The sequence below is a fragment of the Trachypithecus francoisi genome, unplaced genomic scaffold, assembly GCF_009764315.1.
Source record: "Trachypithecus francoisi isolate TF-2019V2 unplaced genomic scaffold, Tfra_2.0 Lachesis_group19, whole genome shotgun sequence".
Taxonomy (NCBI): Eukaryota; Metazoa; Chordata; class Mammalia; order Primates; family Cercopithecidae; genus Trachypithecus; species Trachypithecus francoisi.
In genome coordinates this window covers 43789529-43814988 of record NW_022681464.1, presented here as the reverse complement: position 1 = coordinate 43814988, position 25460 = coordinate 43789529, and the positions used below count along the sequence as shown (strand labels likewise).

The following is a 25460-nucleotide window of genomic DNA, read 5'->3' as shown; positions in this document are numbered from 1 at the left end:
GGGTACACGTGAACATAAAGATGGGAAGGAACAATAGGCACTGGGGACTACTTGAGAGGGGAGAGAGGAAGAGGGTCAAGGGCTGAAAAACTACCTATTTGTACTATGCTCACTACCCAGGTCGTGCAATACCATCATGCAACACACCCATGTAATGAACCTGCACATCTTTTTTTTTTTTTTTTTTTTTTGAGACGGAGTCTCGCTCTGTCGCCCAGGCTGGAGTGCAGTGGCCGGATCTCAGCTCACTACAAGCTCCGCCTCCCGGGTTTACGCCATTCTCCTGCCTCAGCCTCCCGAGTAGCTGGGACTACAGGCGCCCACCACCTCGCCCAGCTAGTTTTTTGTATTTTTTAGTAGAGACGGAGTTTCACCGTGTTAGTCAGGATGGTCTCGATCTCCTGACCTCGTGATCCGCCCGTCTCGGCCTCCCAAAGTGCTGGGATTACAGGCTTGAGCCACCGCGCCCGGCCGAACCTGCACATCTAAATCTAAAATAAAAGTTGAAGTTGCCTGGGTGTGGTGGCTCACATCTGTAATCCCAGCACTTTGGGAGGCAGAGGTGGGGAGATCGCTTGAGTCCAGGAATTCGAGACCACCCTGGGCAACATAGGGAGACCCTGTTTCTATAGAAAATAATAATAATAATACAATACCCAGGCCTGGTAGCTCACCACACCTCTAGTCCCAGCTACCCCAGAAAGTAAGGGGAAGGATTGCACGGACCCGTGAGGTAGAGGCTGCAGTAAGCTGTGACTGTGCCTCTGCAATCTAGCCTCGGTGACAGAGTGACACCCTGCCTTAAAAGAAGACATTTTGCTTCATTCGAGGTCATGAAGATAATCTTATAATAATATAAAGTATTCATTTCATATATTTTCTACCGTTCTATCTGTAACTTAACAGTGAATAGTGTCCATCATGGATCTAATATTATTTATTTAAGTACAGGAAGCCAGTATTTTTAATGCAGTTATTTTTACAATGGAAATATCCTTAATGGGTCTTTCTGATGAAATAAATAACGATCATTGTTAAAATTCAAATAATAATTGGCTGGGCGTGGTGGCACAAACCTGTAACCCCAGCACTTTGGGAGGCTGAGGCAGATGGATTGCTTGAGCTCAGGAGTTTGAGACCAACCTGGCCAATACTGCAAAACCCTGTCTCTACTAAAAATGCAAAAATTAACAGGGCGTGGTTGTGCATGCCTATAGTTCCAGCTATTCAGGAGGCTGAGGTAGGAGAATCACTTAAACCCAGGAGGTGGAGGTTGCAGTGAGCTGAGATCACACCACTGCACTTCAGCCTGGGCAACAGAGCAAGACTCTGTCTCAGAAAAAAAAAAAAAAAAAGTATATACACACACACACACCACACACACACACACACACACACATATATATATAGAGAGAGAGAGAGAGAGAGAGAAATATATTAAAAGTCACCAGAGGCCAGGCATGGTGGCTTACGCCTGTAATCCCACTTTGGGAAGCCGAGGCGGGCCGATCACGAGGTCAGGAGATCGAGACCATCCTGGCTAACATGGTGAAACCCTGTCTCTAACTAAAATACAAAAAAATTAGCCGGGTGTGGTGGCACGTGCCTGTAATCCCAGCTACTCTAGAGGCTGAGGCAGGAGAATCACTTGAACCTGGGAAGCGGAGGTTGTGGTGAGCTGAGATCGTGCCACTGCACTCCAGCCTGGGCGACAAAGCCAGAGCCAGAGCCAGAGACACCTGGGATTACAGGCATGAGCCACCTCTCCTGGCCACAAGTTTTTTTTTTTTGGAGACGGAGTCTCGCTCTTGTTGCCCAGGCTGGAGTGCAATGGCATGATTTTGGCTCACCGCAACCTCCGCCTCCCAGGTTCAAGCAATTCTCCTGCTTCAGCTTCCTTAGTAGCTGGGATTACAGGCATGCACCACCATGCCCGGCTAATTTTTGTATTTTTACTAGAGACAGGGTTTCTGCATGTTGGTCAGGCTGGTCTTGAACTCCCTACCTCAGGTGATCCGCCAGCCTTGGCCTCCCAAAATGCTGGGATTACAGGCGTGAGCCACTGCGCCTGGCCCAAGTCTTTTAGTATCACATCTAGTATGCCAGGTACATCTCACTAAATGTTTTCAAATTAAGACCATTAGTACATCATCTTACAAATAATTATTTTTAATTTTGTCATAGAAGTATGCAACGAAAAACAACCAATTCTTAGAAAAGCATGATATAACTCACTTTGCTAGAATGTGAAATGGGAAATACCTGAATGACTCTAATTTGGAGGTTCTATGGAAGGAAGTTATTTATTGTACGTTGTCATCACTGAGAAACAGACAATTATCTTTCTCCTGCACATGAATACCATCTTTCAGGATGTTAATAGTTGCCATTCTTCATGAACTTCATAGTTAAATTCTTCCATGTGTACATTCAAATATATTTGATTTGTGAATTAAAGTATCAATACCACACATAGACTATATTTATCAACCTTTAAGATGAGAGTCCTTTTATTTTCTGCCCCTGGGTCTACTTAGATGTCAAATGAACACTGATGGGGTTATTTAGTTTTTATGTAGACATCCTACAATATATACAGTATGGGTTTTTGCAAATATATTCAGTCATCACTCATTTCATTTCCAAGGTAGTTTAAAATGCTTTAAATGATTATTCAGTATAGAGTTCAGTTATAAATTGTGGTACTGTAAGAAGAGATTCGGAAGAGCTATGTAAGGATTAAGTCCTTCACCTCAAATATAGCGACATAGAGAAGCTAAATAATAAGACACACGTCGTATAATTTTGCCTTGTGTCAGTTCTGTGTCTTCCCCTTTTGACACAACCTAAAACCAATTGTCAAGAAAAGGAAATAACTACCGAAAAGCACAGCTGGTGCGTTTGTGGGACTGAACTCAGCACCAGTCACTCACGAATGTGCGTAGACACAGGTGGATCGGAAGGACTTCTTTTCAAGGCACATGCAATTTAGCCAGGCACTGACCAGCTCCAAATTCTCCTTAACCACTTGCTACCTGAATACCCAAGGCCCACTTGCTTCTCAATCCAAAATTAACTCAGGCTACTAGACTGTTCTACTACCCTAACATGTTAAGTCTGGAAAGCTGTTTTCCTCGAGAACACGCCCAAGGAGAAGAGCAAATACTGCTCATATGTGTTTCTGAAACAACTTTCAAGAGGTTTTTAACAGGCAAACATTTTCCATCGTGTGAGTTTTTTTTGGTGCCATCTGAGAGATACTGTGGTTTCCAACCAGCTTGGTGCTGTTACTACAATCACTTTACCTGACCTCTTTCTTTAAACAGGCATAAGACAAGGCTGAGCTCATACTTTCAGGAAAGCTACTCTGCCACCTAAGCAGAACTAACACTGTTAGAAGAGCATGCAAATTGTAATTTAAAAAAATCCATAGGCCAGCAGTTTCTTTTAACCACAGTGGCTTTTTTCCCCCTCCTGCTCATTCTGCTGATACAGCAGCACTGGTGTGCACGGCAAAGCTTTAGCTTTCTGCTCTGATTTGCTGTTCCTCTGATGAGAATTGTGCATTTGAGGATGCTTTGTTTTGTGTGTGTTGAGCGCTGCACATCCAGCTGGAGTTTCAGTTTCCGAAGGCAAGGACCCCTCCCTTTGATCCATCTCTTCTAGAGGAGCAATATGGTATTCTACTGTAGGTGCCCAATTACTGTATGCTGAATGAATGTATGATTGAATCAATGAGTGACTGAACAGATATTTCCAGTCTCCCATTTTGTAAACTCAACAGTGCAAACTGGATGGGATTAATTTTAATCAGAAAGGAAGGTGTGTGGCAATGCAGAAATAAAATGATGAGTGAGAATAAGAAATAAAGATGAGATCAATATAACAAATATATTTATATATTATAATCAGTTTAATGAGAAATAAAGATGAGAATAAGAAACAGACTAAGGCAGGAGCTAAAGAGTTCACTAATTCCACAGTGAAGGTGGTTTAGATGTGTAGATGACTGAATCTATGCAGTGGAGTATATATATGTGTGTGTGTATACATATAATATGTATCATAGATTTAAATACATATGTATTTATGTACCAGCGTGGGCAACATGTCTCTATCAAAAATACAAATTAGCCAGTCGTAGTGACATGTGCCTGTGGTCCCAGCTACTCGGAAGGCTGAGGCGGGAGGATTGCTTGAACCCAGGAGGTAGTGGTTGCAGTGAGCCAAGATTGCATCACTGCACTCCAGCCTGGGTGAGAGTTGAGACCCTGTCTCAAAAATAAATGAATAAAATAAATAAATAAATATGTATTCATGTAATTATCTGTATACTTTATGTATTACATACACATCTATGATGCATGATATTGATGTATGTATATGTATATATTATATATGTATATATGTATGTGTTTGTGTGTATATATGTGTGTATGTGCATACATGTGTATATATATATTTTTTATTTTATTTATTTATTTTTTTTGAGACGGAGTCTCGCTTTGTCGCCCAGGCTGGAGTGCAGTGGCACCATCTCGGCTCACTGCAAGCTCCGCCTCCTGGGTTCACACCATTCTCCTGCCTCAGCCTCCGAGTAGCTGGGAATACAGGCACGCACCACCACGCCCAGCTAATTTTTTTTGTATTTTTTAATAGAGACGGGGTTTCACCGTGTTAGCCAGGATGGTCTCGATCTCCTGACCTTGTGATCTGCCCACCTCGGCCTCCCAAAGTGCTGGGATTACAGGCGTGAGCCACCGTGCCCGGCCTATATATATATTTTAAAGAATTTATGCCAAAGTTCCTCTTAGAGAACTATCTTTGCCTGGAAAAATGCCTTGATTAGCCACTTGTGGGTGGAAAGTAAGACCCTTGGGCCATTGGATGAAAGAATATAAGGTAGTAAAGTTATAGCTAAACCACTCCACATCTAAACATCAGCAATAATTTGTGAGTAGGAGTAGAACAGTGAAGAGAAGAAAGGGAGCTGGGTGCGGTGGCTCATGCCTGTTATCCCAGCACTTTGGGAGATCAAGGCAGGCAGATCACTTGAGGTCAGGAGTTTGAAACCAGCCTGGCCAACATGGTGAAACCCTGTCTCTACTAAAAATATTTTTAAAATGAACTGGGTGTGGTGGCACGTGCCTGTAATCCCAGCTGCTCGGGAGACTGAGGCAGGAGAATCGCTTGAACCCAGGAAGCGGAGGTTGCATGAGACTAGCTCGCACCACTGCACTTCAGCCTGGGTGAAAGAGCAAAATTCGGAAACTGGTCTCAAAAAAAAAAAAAAATTAAAAAATTAAAAAATTTAATTAAAAAAAAGAGAGGCGAGGGGAGAGAAATTAAAGATATAGAGATGGGATTATACAAGGCTTTGCCTTAGGAAAGTGGTTTGGAAGAAATCAAAGAAAAGAGGTTGCGTTCCAGGACAAGATTGTCCCAGAGCAGAAAAAGATGACAACAGCAGAAGTAGACACCAAGACAGGCGTGCATTCAGCAAGGGCAGGATTGTGGAACTGGAAGTGAACATGTGTCTGCAAAACCTCAGGAATTAACATATACCCAGGGAAATCATTAGACTTCTTACAGAGCTTGCGAAGAAGGCTTAAGCACATTTTAATTAAAACTTAAAAGGTACTCTTACTGGCCGGGCACAGTGGCTCATGCCTGTAATCCCAGCACTTTGGGAGGCCAAGGCAGGTGGATCACCTGAGGTCAGGAGTTCGAGACCAGCCTAGTCAACATGGTGAAAACTCATCTCTACTAAAAATACAAAAATTAGCCGGGCATGGTGTCAGGCGCCTGTTATGCCAGCTACTTGGGAGGCTGAGGCTGGAGAATACCTTGAACCCAGGAGGCGGAGGTTGCAGTGAGCCGAGATCACACCATCGCACTCCAGGCTGGGGGACAGAACCAGACTTCATCCCCCGCAAAAAAAAGAAAGGTACTCTATCTCAATTTATGTCTCTGATTTCCTTAAATCCAGATTTAGGGCAAGTAATTTGGAAACCCTCTCTTCGTTCCAACTGATAAGTTTCTAATACTATCTTCTTAAAGCCTTGAGTTAACAAAACCAAGGAAAACAAAACAAACAAAAGCAAGAAAATGAACAAATAAACAAAGCCCACATCCTCTTTCAGGGGTTGTTAGCGATCGATATTGGACCTGGGAAGACATCAAAAGCAATCACAGTCCTGATTCCAGTGCCAAATGTGAGCAGACCCAGCACTCCGCACAGAACGTCCCTGATTCAAACTGGTGCCCAACAGGCCTCTCCTCAGTAGTGTGGCCAGGCTAGGGCACCAAAAGGGGTAAACTGTGACAATGTGGCAGGTTGGTAAAGATGTTCCTAACCTGGTATTGAAATCTTTTCACCTTTTTCTCTGGGGCTATTTTCGTTAATATATGAAAATGCCAGTGTCATTGTTACACTTCTCTGATGTAGATGGTTATTGTTCCTGTTTTACAAGTAAGAGAACTGCAACAGAAGCTTGCTCAGCACGCCCAGAGCAGGATTCGGAGTGAGGAATTATGATTTCCCAGGCTGGGCTTGGTTCACTGGATACCATTGTCCTCTACAAAGGGTTTATTGTGAAACGTTTACAAAAGCACTTTTAGGAGGAGTTCAATGTCTATTTCTATCTTGGTGAAAATGTGGGTGAATCTGTGTGCGTGGTGGTAGAATCCCCTTGCAGAAGGGAGCAGGGAATGAACACTGGCTGTGTTCTTACCATGAGCCCAGGACCAGAGCTCTTTCCTTCCATTCTCTGCACTTTCTGAAAGATAAAGCAGCAGTGACAGACTCTGGGGCAATGTAATAATCTATAACTTAATTGGACACGTGCAAGATATGCATTTCTTAAAAAGTATCAGGCAGGGTGCAGTGGCTCACACCTGAAATCCCAGCTTTAGTAGGCATAGGTGGGAGGATCACTTCAGCCCAGGAGTTTGAGACCAGCTTGGGCAACATAGGGATAATCTGTTTCTACAAAAAAATAAAAAAATCAGCTGGGTGTGGTGGCGTGTGCCGGTAGTCCCAGCTACTTGGGATGCTGAGATGGGAGGATCACTTGAGCCTAGGAGGTCGAGGCTGCAGTGAACCATGAGGCACTACTGTGCCTGGGTGACAGGGTGAGACCCTGTCTGTAGAAAGAAAGAAAGGGCTGGGCATGGTGGATCACACCTGTAATTCCAGCACCTGGGGAGGCCGAGGCGGGCAGATCACAAAGTCAACAGATCGAGACCATCCTGGCCAATATGGTGAAACCCCGTCTCTACTAAAAATACAAAAATTAGCCGGGCGTGGTGGCACATACCTGTAGTCCTGGCTACTCAGGAGGCTGAGGCAGAAGAATTGCTTGAACCCGGGAGGGAGAGGTTGCAGTGAACTGAGATCACGCCACTGCACTCCAGTCTGGTGACAGAGAGAGACAAGAAAGAAAGAAAGAAAGAAAGAAGAGAGAGAGAGAGAGAGAGACAGAGAAAGAAACAAAGAAAATCAAATGGCACAGTTAAGATTTGCGCAGTTTGCTCTTTTTAAATTTTACCCTAAAGGAAAAAGAACCATCAGCTGGGGGCAGTGGCAGTGCCTGTAGTTCTGGCTACTGAGCCTGAGACAGGAGGATTGCTTGGGGAGTAGTTCAAGTCCAACCTGGGCAACACAGTGAGACCACATCTCCTAAAAGAAAAAGACAAAGAACCATAAACAGATATTGAGCTCTAGTTAATTACACGGATGCTGAAATGTTTCATTGTGAAATCTTCTTATGTCTAAAACTTACTTTGAAATGCATCCAAAAATTAAGATGGATTGATGGACGGTTAGAGGGATGGTTAGATGGATAGAAACGTGATGAAGCAGGTATAATAAAACGTTGCTTGTGGAATCCAGGTGATAGACACCTGGGTGCTTATTGTGTAATGCATTCAACTTTTATGTCTGAAAATTTTCCTAATTAAATATTAGGAAAATAGGCTGGGTGTGGTGGCTCATGCCTGTAATCTCAGCACTTTGGGAGGCCGAAGCGGGTGGATTGCCTGAGGTCAGGAGTTGGTGACCAACATGGTGAAACCCCGTCTCTACTGAAAATACAAAAAAAAAAAAAAAAAAAAAAAATCAGCTGGGCGGCCGAGTGCAGTGGCTCATGCCTGTAATCCCAGCATTTTAGGAGGCCACAGCGGGTGGATAACCTGAAGTCAGGAGTTCAAGACCAGCCTGACCAATATGGAGAAACCCCGTCCTTACTAAAAATACAAAATTAGCCAGGCTTGGTGGCATAGACCTGTAATCCCAGCTCCCCGGGAGGCCAAGGGAGGGGAATTGCTTGAATCCGGGAGGCAGAGGTTGCAGTGAGCCAAGATCACGCCACTGCACTCCAACCTGGGCAACAGAGCGAGACTCTGTCTCAAAATAAATAATAAATCAATAAATATTAGGAAAATTAAAATGGTGCTGACAGTTCCTACTTATCTGGCTGCTACAGAATGTGGGTAAAAGCTGCCCTTGAAAATAAACCAGCTACTCACAGTTGAAATTTCTACAAAGGTATCTTTTCCTTTCTCATGTGCAGTGCTCTCCTCCTTGAACTGCTGTTGAGCGCTTTGTGTGCTTTACTCATGGCTTGTGTTCCCAGCTGCCCTGGGCACTGCTGGCCACTTCCTCCTTAGGGAACTTCCTCTTTTCTTGACTTGTTAGACACCACACTCTCCTGGTTCTTCTCCTACCTCTCCGGTAGGTCCTGCTCCAGCTCTTTAACTGCTTCCTTCTCCTTTGCCTTTTTTTTTTTTTTTAAGATAGGGTCTTACTTTGTGCCCAGGCTGAAGTGCAGTGGCACGATCATAGCTCACTGCAGCCTCGACCTCCGCTAGTTCAGGTGATCCTCCCACATCAGCCTCTCGAGTAGCTGGGGCTACATGTGTGTGCCATGATGCGTGGCTAAGTTTTATATTTTTAGTAGAGATGAAGTTTCACCATGTTGCTCAAGCGATCCTCCCACCTTGGCCTCCCAAAGTGCTGGAATTACAGGTATGAGCCATGGTGCCAGTACCCTTTATCTATTTTTAAGAGTAGAGGTTTCTCTGGGCTTGGTTCTGGATCTTCCTTTCTTTTCATCATACTCTTTTTCCCAAGATGGTCCCATCAGTTTTCATGAATTTTATTACCATCTCCCAAAGCAATTAGCTCCAACGTAAGGCTCTCTTTTCAACGACACTCTTAAATTCAAGTGCCTCCCTGACATCTCCATTTGAATGTCTCCTAGACGGCTTGCCCCTAATAAGTCTACATCTAAGCTTCTGATGATGCCACCTCCCCAGTCACCAAAGCTATTCCCCTTCTGTTCTGCACCTTCACGAGTGACAAACCCATGAGCTCTTTATCAAGCCACACCTTGGAGGCATGTCCCTCTCCCTCATCCCCCTCATCCCATCCAGCACCAAGTCTGGATGCTTCCCTTTCCTGTCACCTCCTCAGCCACCGCCCCAGTGCTGTCACCACCATCTGTCCCTGGGGCCTCTGCACTGATTTCCCACGCGGACTCCCATTCCATTCTAACCCAACAGAAACTGCCAATGCCATCTTTGAAAAGGTCTGATTATGTCTCTTCTCTACTTATAACTCAGCAATGGCTCGCCACTGATCTTAGGATAAACACAGAGTACTCAAGATGGGCAGCAAGGCCTCTCTTGCCTGGTCTCTGGCCACACACCCCTTTGCATCATCTGCTCTGCCCACATGAACTTTCTTTCAATTCTTCCAACAAACTAAGCACTTTCCTACCTCAGGGCCTTGGTATAGGGGAGTTCCTCTTCTTGAAACCATTCCTGAAATCTTTCCTTGTAAATCCCTACTCATCATTTAGGTCTCAGCTTAAATAATACTTTTATTATTATTATTATTATTATTAGATGAAATCTCACTCTATTGCCCAGGCTGGAATGCAGTGGCGCCATCTTGGCTCACTGCAACCTCCGCCTCCCGAGTTCAAGGGATTCTCCTGCCTCAGCCTCCCAAGTAGCTGGGATTACAGGAGTGCACCACTACGCCTGGCTAATTTTTGTATTTTTAGTAGAGATGGGGTTTCACCATGTTGGCCAGGCTACTTTCGAACTGCTGACCTTAGGCAATTCACCTGCCTCAGCCTCCCAAAGTGCTGGGATTATAGGTGTGAGCCACTGCGCCCGTCCTAAATGATACGTCTTGAGAAAAACTTCCTGCCACACCCCTCCTCCATCCTAATTATGTCTCTTTCCTGCTAGTGTCTCTCATAAAGTCTCTTCTTTCGTTTCCCTGTATAATTAGTAATTATGTGTTTGTCTTTGTGCTTTTTAATGTAATGTCTCTCTCCTGCTAGACTCCAAACTCCACGTAGGTAGGGAGCCTGTCTGCTGCTCTCAACTTTGGACTCAGCATCTAACATAGTCCCGGGTGCTTAGGAGATGCTCAACAAATACTTAACAATTGAACGAACACATGGCTATGTTGCCATAGAATTTGAAAGGTAATGGACAATGTGATAAATGAATGTGGCATTAGGATTTAGCATGGGCTTGAAGCAGTGGCTCACACCTATAATCTCAGCACTTTGGGAGGCTGAGGCGGGCAGATCACTTGATGCCAGGAGTTTGAGACCAGCCTGGGCAATATGGTGAAACCCTGTCTCTACAAAAAATACACAAAAATTAGCTGGGCGTGGTGGTGCCTGCCTGTATCCCAGCTACCTGGGAGGCTGAGGTGAGAGGACTGCTTGAGCCTGGGAGGTTAAGGCTGCAGGGAAACATGATTGTGCAACTGCACTCTAGCCTGGGCAACAGAGTGAAACCTAGTCTCAAAAAAAAAAAAAAAAAAAGATTCAGCATGAATAATACCCGTATTGCCATCCTCCCCGAACCCATTCCACATGGGAGTGAGAGCATTACCGGCGCTCACAGGTTGTTCTGGGTTACTCCTGTCCTTCTGTGTTCCTCTTCACTCCCTCCAGCTCATTCCCCATGTGCAGATGAAGAAAAAGCAAGAAAAAGCATCTAGGACATTGAATGCCTGGTAAAAAGGCACCCTCTTCCTCATCGACATGGATGGAGCATTCCTGTCACGCCCACAGAAATGAAAGGCAAATAGCCTGACTCTGAATCAATGCTTAGTTCTTCCCTGGCTCTGTGACTGCATAGACGTATGGTCTTACATGGAGACGTCTGTATCCCTATAGATGCCCCGCCCATTTCATACATCCATTAGGAATGTGAAATGTGCAGAGGTAAGTGAGAGGGCTTCTTTTTTTTTTTTTTTTTTGAGACGGAGTCTCGCTCTGTCGCCCAGACGGGAGAGCAGTGGCCGGATCGCAGCTCACTGCAAGCTCCGCCTCCCGGGTTCATGCCATTCTCCCGCCTCAGCCTCCCGAGTAGCTGGGACTACAGGCGCCCGCCTCGTCGCCCAGCTAGTTTTTTGTATTTTTAGTAGAGATGGGGTTTCACCGTGTTAGCCAGGATGGTCTCGATCTCCTGACCTCGTGATCCGCCCGTCTCGGCCTCCCAAAGTGCTGGGATTACAGGCGTGAGCCACCGCGCCCGGCCGTGAGAGTGCTTCTTATGCTCTAAACCTGTGAACCACCACATGGATGTGTTACTGTGTGGTGTAAAGAATAACAAAAACTATTAGATATACTGTTTTTAACAACTGAAGGTGCTACTATTAGGTATCTTACTAATTGTATTCATAGTAAGAATAATGAGCAACTTGATCTTTCTACTTTGAGAAGAATGCTTAATTAAAGATAAGAATAGGTAGAAGTGACCTAACTTCAAAAATATTTCCAAAATCGGCAATTCATGGTCAAGATGAACTTAGCACTTAAGTTATGTGACCTGGCTGGGCGCGGTGGCTCAAGCCTGTAATCCCAGCACTTTGGGAGGCCGAGACGGGCGGATCACGAGGTCAGGAGATCGAGACCATCCTGGCTAACATGGTGAAACCCCGTCTCTACTAAAAATACAAAAAAACTAGCCGGGCGAGGTAGCGGGCGCCTGTAGTCCCAGCTACTTGGGAGGCTGAGGCAGGAGAATGGCGTGAACCCGGGAGGCGGAGCTTGCAGTGAGCCGAGATTGCGCCACTGCACTCCAGCCTGGGCGACAGAGCGAGACTCCGCCTCAAAAAAAAAAAAAAAAAAAAGTTATGTGACCTATTAGTAATAGCTTTCTAGGTTGTGCTATACTAAAATTTATGTTTTTCTCTGATAGTTATGTATTATTCTATAACAAAACACTTTTATTTTTCTGTTTGTAAAAGTAATACATATTCAGATTCAGATGATACAAAAATGTCATAAATTTGCAAGAGAAAATCATTCATAAATGTCTTCTCTTTAGCTACTTCAAAAAATATTTTAAAATAAGTAAAACTTCTAAGTTAATATAAAGAAATTTTATGAACAAACATTACCTATGAGGATTTTAATCTCTCATACATGTGCTTATGTCAAAAGAATATGATCACATTGCATAAAGCGCACATTTTTGTTTATGATACATTTCCAACTTATCAGCTATTAGTTCTTGCAGGGAAAATGTCTTGCCAATGTGTACTTGAAAAGACCATCCTTTTCAATCGAACAACAAGAACCAAAATGTTAATCAAATATGTTCAGTGACTTTACAATTTATAGAGCAACTAAGAAATATAGAAATTGGGCTGGGGGAGGGGTGGCTCATGCCTGTAATCCCAGCAGTTTGGGAGGCCAAGGCGGGTGGATCGCCTGAGGTGAGGAGTTCAAGACTAGCCTGGCAAACATGGAGAAACCCCGTCTCTACCAAAAATACAAAAATTAGCCAGGCACCGTGGCACATGCCTGTAATCCCAGCTACTCGGGAGGCTGAGGCAAGAGGATCACTTGAACTCGGGAGGCGGAGGCTGCATTGAGCTGAGATCTTGCCATTGCATTCCAGCTGGGGCAACAAGAGTGAAACTCTGTCTCAAAAAAGGCCTGGTGGGGTGACTCATGCCTATAACCCCAGCACTTTGGGAGGCTGAAGCAGGCAGATCACGAGGTGAAGAGATTTAGACCATCCTGGCCAACATGGTGAAATCCCATCTCTACTAAAAATACAAAAATTAGCTGGGCATGGTGGCACATGCCTGTAGTCCCAGCTACTCAGGAGGCTAAGGAAGGAGAATCGCTTGAGCCCGGGAGGTGGAGGTTGCAGTGAGCCAAGATCGTGCCACTTCACTCCAGCCTGGGCAACAGAGTGAGACTCTATCTCAAAAAAAAAAAAAAAGAAAGAAAAGAAAAATATGGAAATTGTTAGCAATGGGAATGATGTGAGGAACTCAGTATTTTTAAGCTGTTAGATGGTAGGGGGCGAGAGATAAAACCTTCACGGCATATGCTTACCTTGTAGATCATTAATAAATACAGACAACACTATGACTCTGACTTTACACAGCAACAGTTCATCTACATTGCCACAAGGAAGTAGCCAGGGATATTACTGACTTTAAATACCAGCCTGTCAGCAAGAATGAAGCTGAAATTCAGGGATGTTCCAAGAAAGGGCAGAAACATGCCAGGAGCATTAAGTAAACTTTCAGGCAGAATCTTTGTGAATTACTGGGGAGTCCTGGATTTCGAAATTCTTTTGCAGTTCACACCACCCATGTGTCAGTAAATAGGCTAAGGCTAAGGCTCTTCCTGTTCTATACTGCCACCTAGTGGATGATGATACCCGCGTTCCTTCGTGCATTTGCTTCAGAGAGACTTGCCCTAGTTAGCAAACCAGCTGATGAATATTATTTGAGACACAAATGAACTAACCTTTGAGTTTGTTTCCTATGGACTTTGAAATGTCTGTTTACTGAAGCGAATGTGGCATTTCATCATCTTCAATCAGCCTGTAGGAAAAAATAAGCAGCATTTATAAATGACATCTCTTTTCAATAATTAAAAATGCATAAGAGTGGTAATATTCCCACTGAGTAGCCATCAATAATTAAGAGTTAAAATTTCTCTTTTTCTCCTTCTCTGTCTGTCTTTCCTATTTACTTTTGAACCTTTAACTACTCTACTGTGTCATTTCAGGCAAAAAACAATGCTAGACCCAGGCTTCAGATTCCATTGTTGTAGAAACAACATATTGGCCGGGCGCGGTGGCTCACGCCTGTAATCCCAGCACTTTGGGAGGCCGAGGCGGGTGGATCACGAGGTCAGGAGTTCAAGACCAGCCTGGCCAAGATGGTGAAACCCCGTCTCTACTAAAAATACAAAAAATTAGCCGGGCGTGGTGGCAGGTGCCTGTAATCCCAGCTACTTGGGAGGCTGAGGCAGAGAATTGCTTGAACCCAAGAGGCAGAGGTTGCAGTGAGCCGAGACAGCACCACTGCACTCCAGCCTGGGCGACAGAGTGAGACTCTGTCTCAAAAAAAAAAAAAAAGAAACAACATATTAGTGAATCCTGATATCAATATAGCAGGTCATGAGCAGCATCAAAAAAAGGAAAGATCTATTTTATTTATTTATTTGAGACGCAGTCCTGCTCTGTCACCCAGGCTGGAGTGCAGTGGCTCGATCTCGGCTCACTGCAAACTCTGCCTCCTGGGTTCAAATGATTATCCTGTCTCAGCCTCCCGAGTAGCTGGGGACTACAGGCACGCACCATCACACCTGGCTAATTTTTGTATTTTCAGTAGAGACGGGGTTTCAGCATGTTGGCCAGGCTGGTCTCAAACTCTTGACCTCAGGTGATCCGCCCGCCTCGGCCTCCCAAAGTGCTAGGATTACAGGTGTGAGTCACTGTGCCTGGCCAGATCTATTTAAAATGATTTGAAGAGGCCGAGCTCATGTTACGTTTTTACCACTTTTTTTTTTTTTAAAGATAAGGAAGACTATGAACAAAAATTTTGAAAAAAGAGAAAGATTAGACTAGAATCTAAAATGTCAGAAGGGACTGGGTATGGTGGCTCACGCCTGTAATCCCAGCACTTTGGGAGGCTGAGGCGGGTGGATCTCTTGAAGTCAGCAGTTTGAGACCAATCTGGCCAACACGGTGAAACCCTGTCTCTACTAAAAATACAAAAATTAGCTGGGCATGGTAGTGCATGTCTGTAATCCAGCTACTAGGGAGGTTGAGGTGGGAGGATCACTTGAACCCGGGAGGCAGAGATTGCAGTGAGCCAAGATTACACCACTGCACTCCAGCTGGGTGACAGAGTGAGACTCCGTCTAAAATAAAATAAAATAAAATAAAATAAAATGTCAGAGTGCTTCTCACAGGTAGAGTAAATGTTGCTCTGTGAAACTTCTGTTGCACACGTGTGTATTTGTGTATACTAGGGTATGATGTAAAGGGCTTTTCTTTCTGTAGGTCAAGGTAAAAAAAGTTCAAAAGCTTCTGTTCTATTGTTCTAAAAAATCAAACTATAGGTTTTCTTTTGTATAAACAGGTTTCTATATATTTCTTTTTCCTTTTTTTTTTTTTTTTTTTGAGACGGAGTACTGCTCTGTCGCCCAGGCTGGAGTGCAGTGGCACTATCTCAGTTCACTGCAGCTTCTGCCTCCTGGGTTTAAGTGATTCTCTTGCCTCAACTTACTGAGTACCTGGAACTATAGGTGCCCGCCACCACATCTGGCTAATTTTTGTATTTTTAGTGTTGGCTAGGCTGTTCTCGAACTCCTGACCTCTGGTGATCCACCCGCCTTGGCCTCCCAAAGTGCTGGGATTATAGTGAGTCACCATGTCCAGCCAGTTTCTAAATATCTTTCTTTTTTTTTTTTTTGAGACGGAGTTTCGTTCTTGTTGCTCAGGCTGGAGTGCAACGGCGTGATCTCTGCTCACTGCAACCTCTGCTTCCCCGGTTCAAGTGATTCTCCTGCCTCAGCCTCCTGAGTAGCTGGGATTACAGGCATGTATCACCACACCCGGCTAATTTTTGTATTTTTAGTAGAGATGGGGTTTCTCCACGTTGGTCAGGCTGGTCTTGAACTCCCGACCTTAGGTGATTCACCTGCCATGGCCTCCCAAAGTGCTGGGATTACAGGCATGAGCCACCGTGCCTGGCCATATTTCTTTAAAAGGCTGTTAAAATACCCAAGGCAGTAAATGGGATGGAATTTGAGGCACATAAATGGGAACTCTATGCTTGCCAGTCCAATCTATTCTTTTATCTTTGATGCTGGGGTAACATATGACTCATCTCTGGAAGTTCCATCATGATGATACAAAGCCATTCAAACAACACAATCCTAGTTTTGAATTTCGATGCATAAACTTGCTAGCTGAACCTCAGCATCCTAATCTGAAAATGAGAAGCCAGTAGGTGATGTGCCCACCGCATAGCAGGTACTCAACATTAGGTAGGTAGCTATTAGAAACAGCATGAGTTGCCAGTTGCCAGGTACCACGGCTCATGCCTGTAATCTCAGCACTTTGGGAGGCTGAGCTGGGAGAATCACTTGAGTCCAGGAGTTTGACACCAGCCTGCACAACATAGCATAGGGAGACCCTGTCTCTACAAAAAACAAAAATTAGCCAGGCACAGTGGCTCATACCTGTAGTCCAAGCTACTCAGGAGGCTGAGGTGGGACATCAAGGCTGCAGTGACTGATGATTGCACCACTGCACTCTGGCCTGGGCCACAGAGCGAGATCCTGTCCCAAAAAAGGAAAAAAAAAAAAAAAAGAAGAACGTAAATCACTAATTCACAGACACCATTTAAATAGCTGCAGGAGCCTTCGTTGCCCTGGATTTCTCTATCTTAGAATTGTAAATCTCTCTAAACAATTTAAAGCCTACAGCTGAGTCTGAACCCCAATAAGGACTTTTTACTTTTTGGGGGCACTCTGACAAGACCCCTAACTCTATTCTTTTACTCTGTTTACAGCTGTTATTTATTACCAATCTCAGCGGAACTGCTTTCCTTCCTTGTGTAGTGCCTTCTATATTTTACTGAGCACATGGGTCCCCGGTAGTTTTCCTTCTCGAAGCAGGGCACCCTTCTGTCGCCTAAATGTCAGGACAGTGTTCTGCGTGAGTGGGACGGGCCTGGAGAGGAGTGAGGGCCTTCCCTTCCGCGTGGTCTCTCTCCTCCGTCGTCCCTCTCTGCTTCCTCCTTCCTTTGCTGACCTGCTGCAGCTTATCCCAGAGGAAGTGGAACTGACAAACCATTGCTAAAAATACCCCCAGCTGGCCGGGCGCGGTGGCTCAAGCCTGTAATCCCAGCACTTTGGGAGGCCGAGACGGGCGGATCACGAGGTCAGGAGATCGAGACCATCCTGGCTAACACGGTGAAACCCCGTCTCTACTAAAAATACAAAAAATTAGCCGGGCGAGGTGGCGGGCGCCTGTAGTCCTAGCTACTCCGGAGGCTGAGGCAGGAGAATGGCGTGAACCCGGGAGGCGGAGCTTGCAGTGAGCTGAGATCCGGCCACTGCACTCCAGCTTGGGTGACAGAGCAAGACTCCGTCTCAAAAAAAAAAAAAAAAAAAAAAAAACCCCAGCTTGCCTCCTCAAGGGGGTGTCCCGTGAGGAAATGAGAAAGTGAACGAGCAGTCTATAAGACCAACAAGGGCTACACAAACACCAGAGGCTGTTTTTATGTTATGGATCCACTCCCAGTAATGTTAGGGGCAGGGACTTGGTGCCGTGGCCTGCCCCTTACTAGCTGTGTGACCTCAGGCAAATCATCAAACCTTTTGAAGCCTGGGTTAATTCATTTGTAAACTGGAAAATAATACCTACCATTCTCAGGGTTCTTTAAGAATCAAAGCACACAGGCAATGTAGTGGAGACCTTAAAAACATCCTAGCCATTATAAGTGATCCATAAATACCAATGGTTGAGTTAAAAATTTTTTAAAAATTATTTTATTTACTTTTTTTAGAGAAGGTCTTGCTCTATCCTCAGGCTAGAGTGCTGTGGTGTGATCATAGTTCACTACAGCCTTGAACTCCTGCCTCAAGCCATCCTCCTGCCTCAGCCTCACAAAGCACTAGGATTACATGCACAAGTCACCATGCTGGTCCCAATGGTTATTATAATCATATCTCCTCAGATTTGCTGTCTTTGAAGGACCAGAAAAGTGTTGCTCAAGTTGAAGTTAAAAAGTTGAAGTTGGCCGGGTGTGGTGGCTCACGCCTGTAATCCCGGCACTTTGGGAGGCTGAGGTGGGTAGCTCTCCTGAGGTCAGGAGTTTGAGACCAGCCTGGCTAACATGGTGAAACCCTGTCTCTACTAAAAATACAAAAATTAGCCAGGTGTGGTGGTGCACACCTGTAATCTCAGCTACTCGGGAGGCTGAATCAGGATAATAGCTTGAACCTGGGAGGCAGAGGTTGCAGTGAGCTGAGATAATGCCACTGTACTCCAGCCTGGGCAATAAGAACAGAACTCCATATCAAAAAGAAACAAAACAAAACAAAAAAAGTTAAAGTTTCCCTTAAGTTATAGTTAAAATGTTATGCCCTTTAAGACTCGTGAGTTGTGGGGAAAACGGAGGAAAGGTAAGAAATTTGGGGCAGAGGAGCCTTCTTGGTGCAGACTCTCATGTCACATCATGTAAACTGCAGTGACACTGCACCGTATCCAGTGAATTTCCAAACTTGAAATTTGGCTTCAGAGTGGCCAGTGTCACGATGAACTCCATGATGGTCTAGTATTCCATTTTCAGTGAACAGTGTTTTCAAACCACAGAGGTTGCTTGTCACTTTACAAGTCTCACTGTAATACTGTCTGCTCATCTGCTGGAAATCACCGTTTCCCTTAGTTTATGTCCTTCTGAGTCATAGAAGGCAGGCAGACCTCAGGTGCAAAAGGCACTGATGGTGAAGGTGTGGGAGGAGGAGGAACATAAGAGACTGAAGGAGAAAGGCAAGGCGTGGGAGAGACAGTGGAGTGCTGGCAGAGGAACTTTCTGATTGTGTTTTTAGGGGAAATGTTTCACCAAATGCTGCTGTGCCGACCACTCCTAATGGGTGAGATGATTTTAGGCGGTAAACAGTTGAACATAGGAAATTTCAGGCCAAAAAATGAAAAAACATAAAAATAAAATAAATTTAAAAAAGAAGTAAAATGTCAGGTCAGGCATGGTGGCTCACACCTGTAATCCCAGCACTTTGAGAGGCCGCGGCAGGTGGATCGCTTGAGTTCAGGTGTTTGAGACCAGTCTGGGCAACACGGCAAAACCGTGAGAACAGACTGGGGTTGGGCCTGGTTTCTGACAATCGTTCAGGATTCGAAGGCTTGTGAGGCGAGGGTCCTTAGGAGTAATCTTGTCTAATAAACGAGCTCTTTGCCCAGGTAAGCAACCCGCCTGCCCAAATTCATTGATTTGCAGGAATTTTCTGAAGCAAATTGCCAAGTTACATATTGGCTTATACTCTTATTTTCCTGGGCGAGTGTTTCCTGGAACAAAAAGTTGTATCATATTGATATAGATGGACTCAGTTCTCATAATTAATTGTTTAGTTAATGTGTGTTTGAAAATATATAACTAGGCCGGGTGAGGTGGCTCACACCTGCAATCTTAGCACTTTGGGAGGCCAAGGTGGGTAGGTCCCCTGAGGTCTGGAGTTCCAAGACCAGCCTGGCCAACATGGTGAAACCTTGTCTCTACCAAAAATACAAAAATTAGCCCTGTGTAGTGGTGCATGCCTGTAATCCGAGCCACACGGGAGGCTGAGGCACAACAATCACTTGAACCCAGGAGGCGGAGGTTGCGGTGAGCCAAGATTGTGCCACTGCACTCCAGCCTGGGTGACAGAGTGAGACTCTGTCTCAAAAAAAAAAAAAAAAAAAAAAAGAAAATAAAATAAAATATATAACTAGTGACATTTTGAGGTGGATGATTCAAATAAAATAAAAAACAAAACAAAAAATAAGAAAAAAAGTAAATATATAACTCGTACATCCAACCACTGATCTTGAAGGTAATATTATTTAGGACAACACTGAAGAATACTGGGTTTAAAGTTAAAAACTAAGTTGATTTAAAAAAATACATTAAATAATTAATAGTATGGATATTTATTTATCTATGACAAAATCTATTTATGACAACAATCGTGACCACTGTAAATGAAAGACTGAAATGTGAAAAGCACTGCTCAACACTGTCAAAATATCCCGGTAGGGTCTAGGCTAGAAAACAGCCCTAGCACAGGGGAAGGCATGTAACTCACAGGTGAATCATCAGAAAGAACCAGGGGAAGAGAGTGGGGTTGCAGAGTGGGTCACCTGATCTGGGAGGGACATGAACACCCACTGCGTTTGGTGTCATTTCTGTTGTGCAAATGAACTGAGAATTAGAAAAGTTCCCCTGGCTGGAAACAGAGTTTGTAGTGGACCTACTTGAGTCTAAAGCTTTCAAATAGGAAGTAACAGCTGGGTTGGAAGATCCCAGGCAAGGCAGTTGGGTTCCCCAAGAAAGGCACCTGCCATCGCGGTCACCAGGCCCCACTGAGAACAGGCCAGGTGCCAACTGAACAGCAGAGTGAAGAGGGGCTGAGATTCATTTAAGGTCAAGCCAGCCTGTATGGCTTGGCGAGGAATATTTTGGACAAACGAGAGGGACAGAAGGCAAAGGCAAGGGCAGCTTCTGGTTTTCTAGGAGTCTGAGCCAAAGAAACTTCTAGGGTGGAGCCAGTATAGGGAAAAGATAACACCCAAATCAATGCAGGCCAAGGTTAGCTTGAATCCAAGAAGAGGAACCTTTGGGACCAGACGGGGAACGCCCTTTCTTCGGTAGAAATACCAGCAACCAGGGCAGAATCCTGAGCGTCTGCTGTTCTCAGGCAGCTGCTGAGACCAAATAAACTTGGTCCTGGGTCAGGGGTTGATGTAGTAAAAAGGGGAAGCAAGCACAGACGTGGGTTCTGAAAGTTGCTGAGAATCTACTGGGAATCACCCGGGGACCTAAACCTTAGCTAGCTTTACCAGCATTCTATTCAAGCCAAGCCGGGTGGGGCCCATCCTAGAGTAAAACCTAGAGAATCCAGAAAGAAGACATTCTAAAAGTAACCGCAGGCCAGGTGCCATGGCTTATGCTCATAATCCCAACACTTACGGAGGCCGAGGCGGGAGGGTTGCTGGAGCCCAGGTGTTCAAGGCTGCAGTGAGCCAGTGAGCTTGGGTGATAGAGCGATACCTTGTCTCAAAAAAAAAAAAAAAGTAATCCTAGCCCTAGTCCCTTTCCTTCAAGACAAGGACAAAATATTGTTGATATTCTACAAATCCACGATTTCTAGTGATTCTTGTAACAGCTGCAGTGTTACTCACTGCCTTGTTAACTCCTTGTTAGCTTCCCCAACCAGTGTTGCGCGTTGCATTGCGGCTAGAGCGTGGCTCCATGGTCAGACTGTTTAGGTACACGTGAAATGAATGTTCCATCATTCAGTACTCAGAGCACCTCACACCAGTCACTTGCCCTCTCTGAGGCTGAGATTTTTGCATTTGTACCTACTTCGTGGAGGTACTGTGACAGAGTGACAGCACTGTGGGAGTGACAGAATTTATGTAGAATGCTCAGCACATGGCGAGCACTTCATAAATATTAGCTGTTAGCTCTTATTTAATTAATTAATTTATTTAAATCTTTTTTTTTTTCTTTCTAGCTCTAATTTTTATAAAGCCTTAAGGGAATTTTTGATTTGGGATTTTTGCTTCCCCTGGACCTGGAGGAAGAGAAAGGAAGGCCAATGAGTGAGCGATGACAGTGCAGAGGCACCTGGGCAAAGCTCCGTGGCCTTTGGGAAAAAAGGCTGCTTGGCTCAGGGGATTAAGTACCTGTGTGACCTTAATTCCTCTGTCAAAACAACAACAAAATCCCCAAACTATGAAAAGCCACAGACTTCTAGGAACAGAAGACAAAAGGAGGAAGGAGGGGGAGGAGGAAGATACCAAGGGGAAAATGATGGGAAAGGCTGATTTTGTAACCCTGAGCATATAGAAAAGCCTCCATGCTGATGACTTCTTCGAATAAATGTTGCTTGAAGAAAAGGAAGGCACTAGAAAGAGCAGAAAACAACCGGGTGAATGAAAGAATGTCCTGCAGAGGAGAGGTATGTGCAAATGCAGATATTCCATGAAAAGCTATAGCTTTTTTTTCTTTTTGAGAGGGAGTTTCACTTTTGCCCAGGCTGGAGTACCATGGCCCAATCTCAGCTCACTGCAACCTCCACCTCCCAGGTTCAAGCGATTCTCCTGTCTCAGCCTTCTGAGTAGCTTAGATTATGGGCACCCACCACCATGCCTGGCTAATTTTTGTTATTTTTAGTAGAGACAGGGTTTCACCATGTTAGCCAGGCTGGTCCCAAACTCCCGACCTAAGGAGATCTACCCACCTCAGCCTCCCAAACGTGCTGGTATTATAGGCATGCGCCACCACACCTGGCTAATTTTGTCTTTTTAGTAGAGACAGGGTTTCATCATGTTGGTCAGGCTGGTCTCGAACTCCTGATCTCAGGTGATCTGCCCACCTTGGCCTCCCAAAGAGCTGGGATTACAGGTGTGAGCCACCCCCTGTATAGATTTTATGTACTATAGATTTTATGTGCATATAATTGTAATTTTGTGAAACATGTATCTACATTCATAATAATTAGAAGAAAATTTAGAATAATTAAAATAAATTGTTCAGTAAATATTTAAAGATACTTAATTACGTAAAAAATATAAAACAGCCTGTAATCCCAGCACTTTGGGAGGCTGAAACACATGGATTGCTTGAGCTCAGGAGTTTGATACCTGCCTGGGCAACAAGGCAAAACCTCATCTCTAGAAGAAAAAAATACAAAAAATTAGCCAGGTGTGGTGGTGCGTACCTGTGATCCCAGCTACTTAGGAAACTGAGGTGGGAGGAGTGCTTGAGCCCAGGAGGTTGAGGCTGCAGTGAGCCATGATCGCACCACTGTACTCCAGCCTGGGCAACAGAGCAAGACCCTGTTCCAAAAAAAAAAAAAAACCAACAAAACAAAACAAAAAACAAAACTATGTTCCCATAGGGAGATTGCTTTTGTTGACTCCCAGGCTATTACTTTTTTTACAATTTTATTTTATTTATTTATTTATTTAGGAGACAGAGTCTTACTGTCAGAGGCTGGAGTGCAGTGGTGCAGTCTTAACTCACAGCAACCTCTGCCTCCTGGGTTCAAGCAATTCTCCTGTCTCAGCCTCCTGAATAGCTGGAATTACAGGCACCCACCACTATGCCTGGCTAATTTTTGTGTTTTTAGTTTCACCATGTTTGCCAGGCTAGTCTTGAGCTGCTGACCTCAAGTTATCTGCCCATCTTGGCCTCCCAAAGTGCTGGGATTACAGGTGTGAGCCATGGCACCTGGCCCCAGGCTATTATTTTTGATAAGAAAATGTTTGGTCATTTTGCATTTGCCTAGGAAGGCAATGACTCACACATCTGACACATTTATAATCACAAATTAAAACAAAAGCACCAGAAGTCCCCAGGTCAGATAGGATGCTGTTTATGCCAAACTGGAGCATGCAGGATGTCAGAGGCCTTCTCTGAGGGCACTTATATTTCCTTATTTCTTTATTCGCATCTGGTTCTCCTTTGTGACTCTGTAATGCCCTGTATTTCTCCAAATATAGCACTTGCCCACCGTATTATAAGTACCTGTTGATTTGTCTCTCTCTCCCCCTTGAACTGCAAATGAAAAAAGTAGATGATAAATATGAGTTGAAATAATGAATTCAACAATTTATTAGATGCCTAGTGTATGACAGACACCTTTTAGGCATTGGGGTTTGGAGCACAGTGGCAAATAGAATCCCTGACTTCATGGAGTATTTATTGTAGTCAGGAAACAGATCATAACAAGGAAATAAACATCTGTACTACCTCAGACAGTGGTAAGTGCTATGGATAAAAATAACATGGGGGCCGGGCGCGGTGGCTCATTCCTGTAATCCCAGCACTTTGGGAGGCTGAGACGGGCGGATCACGAGGTCAGGAAATCGAGACCATCCAGGCTAACACGGTGAAACCCCGTCTCTACTAAAAATACAAAAAAACCACAAAAAAACTAGCCGGGCGAGGTGGCGGGCACCTGTAGTCCCAGCTACTCGGGAGGCTGAGGCAGGAGAATGGCGTGAACCCGGGAGGCGGAGCTTGCAGTGAGCTGAGATCCGGCCACTGCACCCCAGCCCGGGCGACAGAGCAAGACTCCGTCTCAAAAAAAAAAAATTAAAATAAAATAACATGGGGGCCAGCCGCGGTGGCTCATGCCTGTAATCCCAGCACTTTGGGAGGCCTAGGTGGGAAGATTACTTGAGCTCAGGAGTTCAAGACCAGCCTGGGCAACATGGCGAAACCCAGTCTCTACTAAAAACACAAAAATTTAGCCAGGTGTGGTGGCGGGTGCCTGTAATCCCAGCTACTAATGAGGCTGAGATAGGAGAATCACTTGAACCCGGGAGGTGGAGGTTGCCGTGAGCCAAGATTGCATCATTGTACTCCAGCTTGGGCGACAGAGTGAGACTCTGTCTCAAAACAAACAAACAAAGGAATGGGGAATGCTGGGGTAGGGAGCCCTGAAGAAGCAGCAGGAGCAAGCCCCATGGACAGCTGGTGGAGGGGGCACCCGGGCAGAGGGAGGGGCTGTGCACATGCCAAGGGCCAGGCACGGGCGTTTGTGTTCCAGGTATTAGGGGGTAGGGGGATCGGGAGGCCATGAGAGGACAGTAGTCAGATATTCGATCAAAGAGATATAGAACCTGGCACGTCACTACAAGAAGTTAACTTTCTTCTTCTCCTCCTCCTTCTTCTTCTTTCTTTGGCTAAAGCCATCATCCCCTCAGCCTCTGGAGTAGCTGGGACTACAAGTGTTCACCACCACACCTGGCTGGTTTTCTATTCTGAATGAGTTACGAGTCAATGGGAGGTTTTGAGTAGGAAGTGATATGATGTGGTTTTCCATTTTGAAAGGACCCTGTGGCTGCTGAATTGAGAACAGTGTGAGAAAGTAAAGACTGAAGCAGCAAAACAGTTTGGAGGCTACTGTAGCAATCCAGGCAAGAAATGATGGTGGCTTCCCCGTGGAGGAAGGGAGCCACTCAGGTTCTGGATAGCCTGGGAGATTGAGCAAGCTATGAAATGGGAGAGAGAAAGGAATCAAGCCTGATTCTGAGGCTGCTGGCGGGAGCGCCTGGAAGGATAGCAGTTACCTTCTCTATGGAGGGGAAGCTATGGGAGAAGACAGCATGGTGTGTGAAGAAGTCCAGAAGTTTGGTTTTGGACATATTAAGTTTCAGTTGCTTAGTAGACATATCTTTCCTATTTATGTTGAATTCTCCATCCAACTTAGAGGGTAGACAGGGTTTCTTTTTCAGTATTACAATCTAACAGGAACTGAGAACTTACATAACAGACCAGTAGGAACTGAAAGAGTAGAAGGGTTGGGGAAGAGGGTTTTGAGTGTTTTTGTTTAAATATAAGGAGACAAATTTACATCCCGCAATCCATT

The 25460-nt window shown here is 44.8% G+C and overlaps 1 long non-coding RNA gene across 3 annotated transcripts in view; it reads right to left on the bottom strand.

Moving 5' to 3' along the window:
• LOC117064144 overlaps positions 1-25460 on the bottom strand; it is a 67968-nt gene that overhangs the window by 13145 nt on the left and 29363 nt on the right. The window contains exons 1-3 of one of the 3 annotated variants that reach the window (XR_004429284.1): positions 16536-16581; positions 13806-13882; positions 7634-7681 (exon numbers count right to left, since the gene is read on the bottom strand). This is a non-coding gene — a long non-coding RNA (uncharacterized LOC117064144). Of the gene's footprint in view, positions 1-7633; positions 7682-13805; positions 13883-16535; positions 16582-25460 lie in introns of those variants that run through there. The other 2 variants (XR_004429282.1, XR_004429283.1) reach the window with 2 other exon arrangements.